This window comes from Pinus tabuliformis, chromosome 4_2, assembly GCF_031772625.1.
Source record: "Pinus tabuliformis cultivar Carrire ecotype Pingquan chromosome 4_2, CPIR1, whole genome shotgun sequence".
In the NCBI taxonomy this organism is placed as follows: domain Eukaryota; kingdom Viridiplantae; phylum Streptophyta; class Pinopsida; order Pinales; family Pinaceae; genus Pinus; species Pinus tabuliformis.
In genome coordinates, this window is record NC_142304.1 from 456,439,905 (window position 1) to 456,449,834 (window position 9,930).

Below are 9,930 nucleotides of genomic sequence, written 5' to 3' on the forward strand. Positions count from 1 at the left end.
ATCTTCTCTTAGATTGTCTGATGTTAGATGTCCCTTTACACTTAGAACCTTGCTCTATTTCTACAATCCCATGGTCTGCGGACCATGGGTAGAACTCTCAAGCCAACGTTACATTACAAAAGTAAGGGCAGAAAACCCTATGGCTCAATTAGAACATTGTGCTCCATGTCCACAAATCATGGAGTTGTTACATCGGACTTAGTCAAAACTTGGGCTTTAAGCCCCAAAAGTTGCCTTGGGGGATCCTACACCCAACAGGTCCCCAACACAAACATTGTGACTCGCCCTCGAGTAACTCTGTCGGTGCAGAGATCTTCGCCCCGAGACCACCCAACTCTACTCAGACTGCTGCAAGGTCGACAATGCACTGAGTGGCTTCCTACTGTATCTCCTGGACATGCTGTTTAGAGACCGCGGTATCTGAACTGTTTCCTTGTATCTATTCCTATGTCCCATGCATTTGTTTATAGTCTCGCACACCCTTTCAACTACCTGAAGCGCTAAGATTGTGCTTATGTTGGCTAGTCAGATAGCTGAGCCACCCGTGTATGGCTTCAACTGACTGCCATTCACTTTTCCTAGGAAAGGCTCTTCATTTAGATTTACCAACTACATTGCACCTTCATCTGTGACCTCCTTAATAACATGCGGTCCCAGCTAATGCATTCTGAATTTTCCACGGAATTGATCAAATTTACAATCATATAGTAACACAAAATCATTCACCTTGAAGGTGCGCAACTTAATATGTTGATCCTGCCATGCCTTTTCGAATTTCTTTTATACCTACTAATGGAATCCAACCAAAAATCATTCCTCTTTGAGTTCCTCCAACTGCACGAGCCTCTCACGTGGGATTAACACTGGAATGAGAATTTCACATGGGATGTTACTATTTCACCCATATTACACAGTCTCAAAGTATACAAGCCATCTGCTACTATATGTGAATTATTGATGGATGAATGTTGTTCTTTTTTTTAATGCTATATCCAGAAATACCACTAAGGGCTGCATGTAATTCCTGTAGCAGTTGTATAAGAGTTCACTATGATTTGGATGCACATTTTCCAGGGTTTTCCCTATATAATGACTATTGTTTAATGGATGATGCTATGATTAAATGCAGAGCATAACTAAATGCCTTTTGGTCATGATCAACGGCCTCTAGTGTCACTTTGGTGATGAGATTTGGTATGCATGGGATGCCTTATAGTATGCCATAATTGTATGAATGTTCTATATATTAATGGGCTGCTTAAAAATTAGTCTATAGCCTTAGCCTCCTTGTAAATATGAAACATATACCTTCTAGTTGGATGCCAAATTTTGTCCACATGGAGGGTCCTTTCTTATTTAATTTTTGTAGAAATAGACTTATGTATTTCTCGTGTCCCCATGAGATGATTTAGAATTTTAGTGCACATAATCATGCATACATGTATAATTTATCTTTCACTATGCATAATACCAACCTATTTTAGTAAGATGTCATGAAATCAAGGAGTTCAAAAGCATGCTAGAGGTATGAGTAGCCATTAGGATGACTTCTTGGTCTAATTTTCTTGGGTGGAGGTACGTATTTGAGTTTGAGGCACATCACTATAGGTCCATTAAATCGCGTGAAATTCACATCTAGTTTCTGCCTTTCTACTTCATAATGACAAGACCCAAGTCATTTTTCTCAATGATGATAGAAAAAGTTCATGAATTGTATCGTAAATGTATTAATGTTTCTCGACAATGTTCTTCACATATTAGCTAAAATTTCCTCAAGTATTAAAGGGTAATTAACAAGATATAACTAGTGAGACCCAATGGTGACTAGAAGAGTGTAGAATGGTCTTACAGTCTACTACTCACTGAGGTCAATGAAAACTTGATAAAGTTTTTAAATATCCTTATGCATAACTTCACATAACATGTTGTCATATTTTGGATGTATAAAAATATGAAATGAGATACCTGTTAAAATTGGAAAGTAGGGCAAAATTACACTTTGGATAGCTAAGTTGATGGAGATAATCATTCCATTGAATTATTCTTTTAGAGAGGACCAAATTCAATATAAAAATAATCTCATATGGATAAGCGGAAGTGTAATTTTGAATTTTTGTTTCCTCACAAGACATTATCAAGATCAACCTCTCCTATATGTCGGCTCATTAAACCCAATAGACATGTCCCTTGTATTAAATTGAACTATATAAATAGAGGTGCCTTCTCCCTCATCTAGACACATCATTTCCTAATTATTCTCTCTAAATTGGGCCACAGAAGAGGAAGATCTACAACAAAGCTATCAAGGGAAAGTTTGTGATCTCTTTTGTCTTCATGATGAGCCAATTTCCATAGGTAGGAGGGCGAGCCTCTTAGTAGGAAGTCTAGGTTTTCTTTTTATCTATTCTAGACCTATTTCTCTTTTTGTTGCAGGTGTAAGTTCCTTTTGAATTTGATCATAGGGTTGGGTGCAAGACCATGGTATGGAATCTCTCTTCTAGGTGAGATGCATTTCCACGATACCTTTCTCAAGTAGGTAGCACACATTGACTTGATAAACAGAGGATCGTGAGGGTTATCATATTCTCAGGTAGGATTAAGACCTATGTTGGTGAAGGAAGAATGGTATGGAAGCATGTTTGAAGGCTGGAATAAGCCCTGTCATGTAAATAGATAGAGGTTTGAGTGCTTGGAGAAGGGTCACAACTGTAGAAGGTAGTTTGACCAAATTTGTAGGTGTTGAAGCAGTGTGCCACAAGCCCTAACCAGAGCTCCTAATAAAAACAAAATTATTCAACCTTCGTGATGATAAGATAGGAGGTGTTTGAGTAATTGTGAATATGAGTTGGATGGTTGACCTGATTATAGTAGCTCTTAGATAAAATGAAGAAGCCCTAACCTGTCAAAGCTTATGTTGCATATATCATCAATTTAAGAGGATACATCTTGTTATCTCTAGAATTGCATTTATGATTAAGGGTTGTGACTGTGTAACTGCTCATTGGCAAGACAATATTGACTTTATATTATTATACTCTCTCTACTGAACATTCGATATTAATAATAAGGAGATTCGATCAAGGGTTTTCCCCATATTGGGGTTCTTCCCTGTCTTGAGATAATTCTCGAGTTCCCTTATCTTGGCTTGTTTTCTGCAAATTTTATTTATGTTCTTTCCTCAATTACTGTCAATGGGATAATGGTTTTTGTGTTTGCTAATAAAAATAATGGAAATTAAAGATTGGGCCTCTACGAAACATTGAAGTAATTGATCTAGAAAATAACATGTCAAAATAAAATTACCATGGTATCAGAGCTAAGGTGAGGGCAAGCCCAAGCAAGGAAGAAAGAAATCACAAGAAGTTTTCTGACAATACTGACCTCCTTCCTCTTCAAAGATCAGTCATCGTGAAGCACTGAAACTCCTACTACAAAATTCTAGGTTGCAGATCCCAAAAAGGAAATGAGATCAATTCCATATCAATCAAGCATCTCTAGGACAGAGCTCTTTGTCAAATTGTTGGTCAAATGATCTATATCTAAGGCCTTTTGTCATGACTACAACCAGGAAGCTTTGGTTTCTTTAGGGTCAAATCTTCTATTATGAAATCACCCTTGAATTGAATTTGGTTTGGAGATAGTGTCTCACTCAGAATTTTTTCTTTGTTGTAGGTTTATATAAAATCATATCTGAACCTATTAAGTTCCTATCATCTAAGCTCATATATAATATTATTCTTGAGCTCATTGACATGCCTTTGGCCTTGTATTAGGTCTTTGTCTAGCTTATAGAGAAGTATAAAAGGATAAAAAAGGTGAAGTCTCCTTGGCCCTTGTGGCATCAATCAAGAGGGTTTGAAAAAGAGTAGTGTTCAAGTTTTCCATTGGGTAGATACTTATTGATGGTATAGGATGAACCTTTGTGCATATTCTAGATTTTGGTATCAAAGGAAACAGGGTTCATGACAAATAAATATCATTTCAAGGATCTTGAAACCTGAAACACAACGTTGTAAAATATCAGGAGTGGATCAGGGAACTTGAACAATTACAACAAATTTGTTCCACTTTCCAATGCTTCAAGAGATAGGTTAGCTAAGAAAAGACAAAAAAGTAAGTATGGATCCTTCCGAGCCCCATTAACATTAGAAGGATAATATTCAGGTCGTTATTCGATGCATCAAGTTATCTCTTGTTGAAATTATCCAAAATAAGGGAAATTTTCTGGTTCTTCCTTCAAAAAAGAAAAGTCTAATAGGCTATTATTCTAGCCTCAAATCATTTGTAGTAAATCCAAGGCTTGCATTAAGACTTCTATTTAGATGTATCATATCTACAACCTACAACTATCATCGAAAATCTTATTTGTATTGCAATCTCTGGTATTTCCTCAATTCACAGTATGCTTGTTAGTGATCAAATGGAACCAAAATATGGATGGCTTTAGATAATTGATATAGTAGTAAGGCTACTTTACATTGGCACAACATCATAGTATGACATCATTTATATTTTACAAGATGTTTCTAATGAATTACAAAACAGTAATAGGTATAGGACTACATATGGTTGCTAAAACTTCCATGGTATTTTGGATATATGGCATCATGAATATATGTATTGTGGCATCAATATCCTGTAGTATTTTTGAGATATATGTTGAAATTTCATGTCCAGTGAAATCCTAATGACTGTAAGACATATTATATCTATGATTGACAAAATTATTGATAGCATTGATAGTGAAGACAACATCTCTCTTAGTTATTTCTTTCAGTTCACAAATATAATTTTGAGCTAACTTATATTTAGTATTTAATCAAGAAGGTCTGTTGGTATATCTCATTGTAAATTTTAGAACAACTAATTAAGGAAGGGTTGTTTCAAATCTAAGGTATAGAATACATGGGTCATCTCCCAGATTGATCCAACATTCAATTCCACAAGGATTTCGATAAAATCAAATCTTCTACGGTAAAGGGTTTAGTTGAAGCAATCTTTCAACACCCAAAGGATTAATCCTTGCAGAAGTATTATTCAATAATAAGAATATTAGGCTCTATATAGAAACAGTCCCATTATGTTTATAATTTTTCCAGTAATCTGCTAAAAGGACAACTTGATTCAAGTCCAGTAATAAAGGTCCTCTTTGATATGATAGGAAATGTTTGGAACAACACTAGTAAAGGCTCATCACCTTGGATTAATTAGAATTGGATTAGATCATTCCAAGGTAGTCTCAGATCAAGACTCCTGAAATCTCCATGCAGTTAGATTACCTGTAATATTGAGGTACTATCAATACAACATACTATTATCTCATATTAAAGAAGAGGAGAAAAGATAAATGTCCTACGGAGGTAAGACCTTAGAGGTAGATATAAAATCCCTGTCAGAACGAAAAACTTTGGCACTTTTTACAATTAGACACAAACTGAGATCTATGCTTTAGGAAATATCATTTGTCTTGAGATTTAGTGGGATACATAATCTAAGATTCAGAATATGATCCTCTCCAAAGGGAGTTTTTTTTTTTCTAAAAGGCCATCATGAAAAATAGGTCTTATAAAATGAAACTTGAGAATATCCTAGCAGGCTCCCCCGTTCCTCACTTCAGAAATATAGGACAATGAAAGGAACCACTCTTGCATTATTGACTTATGATGCCTATAAATCTCCTTTGAAGCTCCCTTAGGAATTTGAAGAAAATGAATAAGAGACTGATGATTGCATATTGATACCATGATCCTTTGAGCTCCCACAAGCCTTGATACCAATTTCTCCATGGCTTCCTTCTGCTCTCTACATCATACTGCTTATCAGTGGTACTCTGGAGCTCCACCTCCTAGGGAAGACACATTTATTATATTTCTATAGACCAAAGAGTTGTAAAATAAATACCCTTAATTTTTTATTTAAAAATCAAAGGATTCCCGCATGGGCACGAGGGATGTGAAGTTTCTCTCCCACCCACTTCCCCTAATCTAGAGAGGGAATTTGACATGCCTGGGAAAGAAAAATACACTAAAGATACCACGAGAGCTTGAGATACATTTACATTGCAGAGTGCTCAGGGGTGGCTCAAAGTAGAGCCTCCTCTTACACCGCGCCTCCCGGATGTTGCATCAGAGTGCTCAAGGGTGGCTCAATGTGGAGCATTTCCATTGCAGAGAGCTCTTTTGAGTAAACATCTGGGTTGTTGCATCACAGTGCCCAAGGGTGCCTCGATGTGAAGCATTTTCATTACAGAGTTCTTGGGGATGGCTTAATGTAGAGCTTCCTCTTGTCTACTACATCAGAGTGGTGAGGGCTGGCTCGATGTGGAGAATTTCTAATGCGCTATAGAGAAGAGGAACACAAAACTTCTCAGCACCCTAGACCACGTAGAATGGGAGACTCAAATTTTCATGGGTGATCTAAGGAAAAGCAGAGGGGGGAATAGGAAAAAATGATAAAATTTTAAGTAAAAAGGGCTTTGAAAAGAACCAAAGAAAAGTGGCTTTGAAAAAAAGTCTTAAGATAAAATAAAATATTAAGGAAAAAATCATTATTTCTTAAATTTTTGTTTTAAGTATCTCACGTTCTATGGTTAGCATCACTGCGATTGTTAAAATTAGATATTTTAGTTAGAGTTTGGGTTTTCTTACAGATGATCAAAATAAACCTATTCATGCATATGAATCAGTCGGTCTGTGGCCTTCCCTAACGCATTTTGAGGTACTCCGATGTGCTTCACCATGACTACATCCAAAACAAGAATAAGATAAGTATTGGAATGATGTGGGACCTCTTGAGGAAGTTTCATATAGAAGCCCTATTCAAGGCGTTAATGGCATGCATTGTGGCTAGGTGGGGGTTAGGGTGTGTGGTGTGTCCGGAGGTTAAAGTATTTTTCTATGACAGTTTTATTTTTTAATCCCTTTAAAGGCTCGATAATGTCTAGTAGATATAGTTATGGAGGAGGAATTGATCGATTAGTTGGAAGGCCCGATAGAAAATATATCCATCAAGGCAAGCCCTCCACCTTAGTTTCTTGTAATGGAGATGGAAGTGACATCTGGCTCACCAAGCTCAAAATTTTTCGCATCCCTGGAAAATATCATGGAAGAGATTCCCTTTTCCACAAAAATTCCCAGAACCAATGAGTCTACCTCCTCCGTGTAGCATAAGGATATGCCATCCGAGATCCTGATAGTAATATCAACAGATTTGACAGAACAACTAACTATTTCACCAGGTTTCTAGGTTGAGACCCTAAATTTCATCGAGGCCTGCTTAAACCCTAGCATCCCATTACAAATTTTTGGACCTGTGACCATCAAATCTGATGTTCAGAGCGTTCAGGCGAACATAGTTGTCTTTTGTCGAGAACTGCAAATTTCAGGAGCATTTTTATGAGCTCTCATAGGGAATGTGAACGGTCATGCAGAAGTCATTTCGATAAATTAGTAAGGGAAGGCTCAGATATATCCCAATTCCATTGTTGGATCATGAGGGCCCTCTTGTTTCGGTCATGGCATAGTGCATGAAGGTAGATCACCAAACCCGGGTCCTCCTTGTACTGAGGATCTGTCGAGGGTACACCCTCTGAAGATGCTTCAGTGATAGGCTAAAAGAAGAAGACAACGATGATAAAATGCCCCAATGTAAAAGATAGCAACAGAGAATTAGTACCTAGGGAGGGTGTTAGATTAGATGAATATATGTCTACAACAGAAAGGGTTTTGGTTAGAAGAATATGAGGTAAGCACTACTCTACAACGTGTTTGAGGAGGTGGGTGTACGAGAATTGGGGACACATTCTAGATGCACTTCCATATGTATGCACCATGTCCAAAGGATGGTTTGATTTCAAATTTAGTAAAGAGGAGCATGAGAATTGGGTTCTCTTAGATTACTAAAACATATAAATTTCCCATGTGTATTTCAAAAAGTGGAATCCCTTATTTGACGTTGCCTGAGAACAACTAGGTGTACAACTAATATGGTTCAACCTTCCAAGCCTCCCCCTTCAACATTAGAGGAATATATCTTTTGGTGTATAAGGGATGACCTCGGGACTTATCTTGACTTCGACAGATCATACATGGAGATGAGAGAAATTTGTTATGCCAGGGTCCTTGTCTATCTCGACACCAGGGATTGATTGGTGGATAATATGATACTCCACTACCTAGGATATGTGCATAACCAAATACTGGATTATGAAGGGATATTGTTTAGATGTCGATGCTGCCACAAAGTAAATCACATTTACCAAGAATAACCCTTCTTATAATATATAATTATTTGATATATAACTAAGAATTAATACAAGACTTGACACAAAGTAACCCTTAAATGACGTGATATAAGGTAAACCTCCCCTGTGCATTTTTCTTGCAACAAATCACCCACAAAAAGAATTGACTCATAAAAGAATTTCCAAGTCATCTTCTTTAATAAGCCTAATATCCATGTATTTTTATGTGTGTGACATCGTTGGTGTACTATAACATGAATAAATACTAAAACATTTATTTTAGGCACCCCCATGCAGATTGCAGAACCATCTCATCGAAAATGACTAATAACTTTGATTGTGCCAACCTAAAAAAATCCCATATCAAGTCTTGTGTTCGGGAAAACCTTCTTTTAGCCATATATGACACATTTCTCCAAATAAAAAGTAAATGAAGTACAATAATATCTAATGGCCCAGAGTTGAAGGTATGATGCAATATTGGAGATGACACCTAATAAGAACTGAATAGTATGTATCATTTGGTGGAAAAGGCCTCACTAAAGTTGAATTCTTCATATCTAGAATCAAATTCATGTTCAATTTCAGGAGAATAAGTGTTTGAATTTCCAAGAATTCCATATGCACAAACATCAAGTCTCTTAATGGCACCAAAACGATATATTTGACGATCATGCTTTGAAGAAAGGATAAGATAAAGTAAAAATGTTAAATGATTGTTTCAAACACTTTGTCAGAACAAATTCAACGAACCACATTAACAGTAAACCAGGTCCTTGTCTGAATCCTTTCTAGTCACTCTGCTCATATCACAAAACTTTTACATGTGCTAGACACCCAAGATTTTGGTCTTCTAAAAATCATGGATTAATAGTGAAAGAAGATGGAGATGATTTCCCATTTCAGTTATTTATAATTTACCTTGTGAATTAACGTATATAAAAAATTCAACACCTTAACTATATTCTAAGAAGACAACATTTTCATCTTCTATTTCCAACAAAATTCAAAATTTGATTTGAAAAATATTTTGAAATTCAATAAATAAGGTGACCTAGGGCAAAATCACATCCATAAAAAAAAAAATTGAAATGTAATTGTCCCATTCGAGAAGAATCCTTGACCACTCTAAGGCTCATTCTAGTTAAGGGAATTGTATTAACTTGATCAATATTGTTTTCTTGAAATGTAATTTTCTCATTTGAGAAGAAGCATTCACCACTCTACCTTAGAATTGCTTCTCATCTAGGTGTCATTCTTGCTAAGGGAATTATTAGCTTGTTGAAACTTGTGTTTCTTCATAGCTTGTTGAAACTTGAATTTCTTCCACTAGACACTATCAGTATTTGTCCAATGTAAATTAGATAATTTTACATAGTCATCCTCCTTATAAATTACATCATCTATCCAAGTTTCATGTTGGCTAATGAACAATTTAACACCTACAATTCCAAATTTTGCATGTGTCATATTTGCAAAGCTTATGAATTTGATTGGAGATAATGAGGAAAATCACATCGAATTTCTGATAATTTGGAATATGACCAAGGATATATTGTGTATGCATGAAAACCATGACCTCGGTCTGATCATTGAGAAATAATTGGATCCAACATGGATGGAAACTAGCTTGAAATTTGACACAAAGACATTGTTTTGAATTCTCACTTCAAATTTAGAAGATTTGT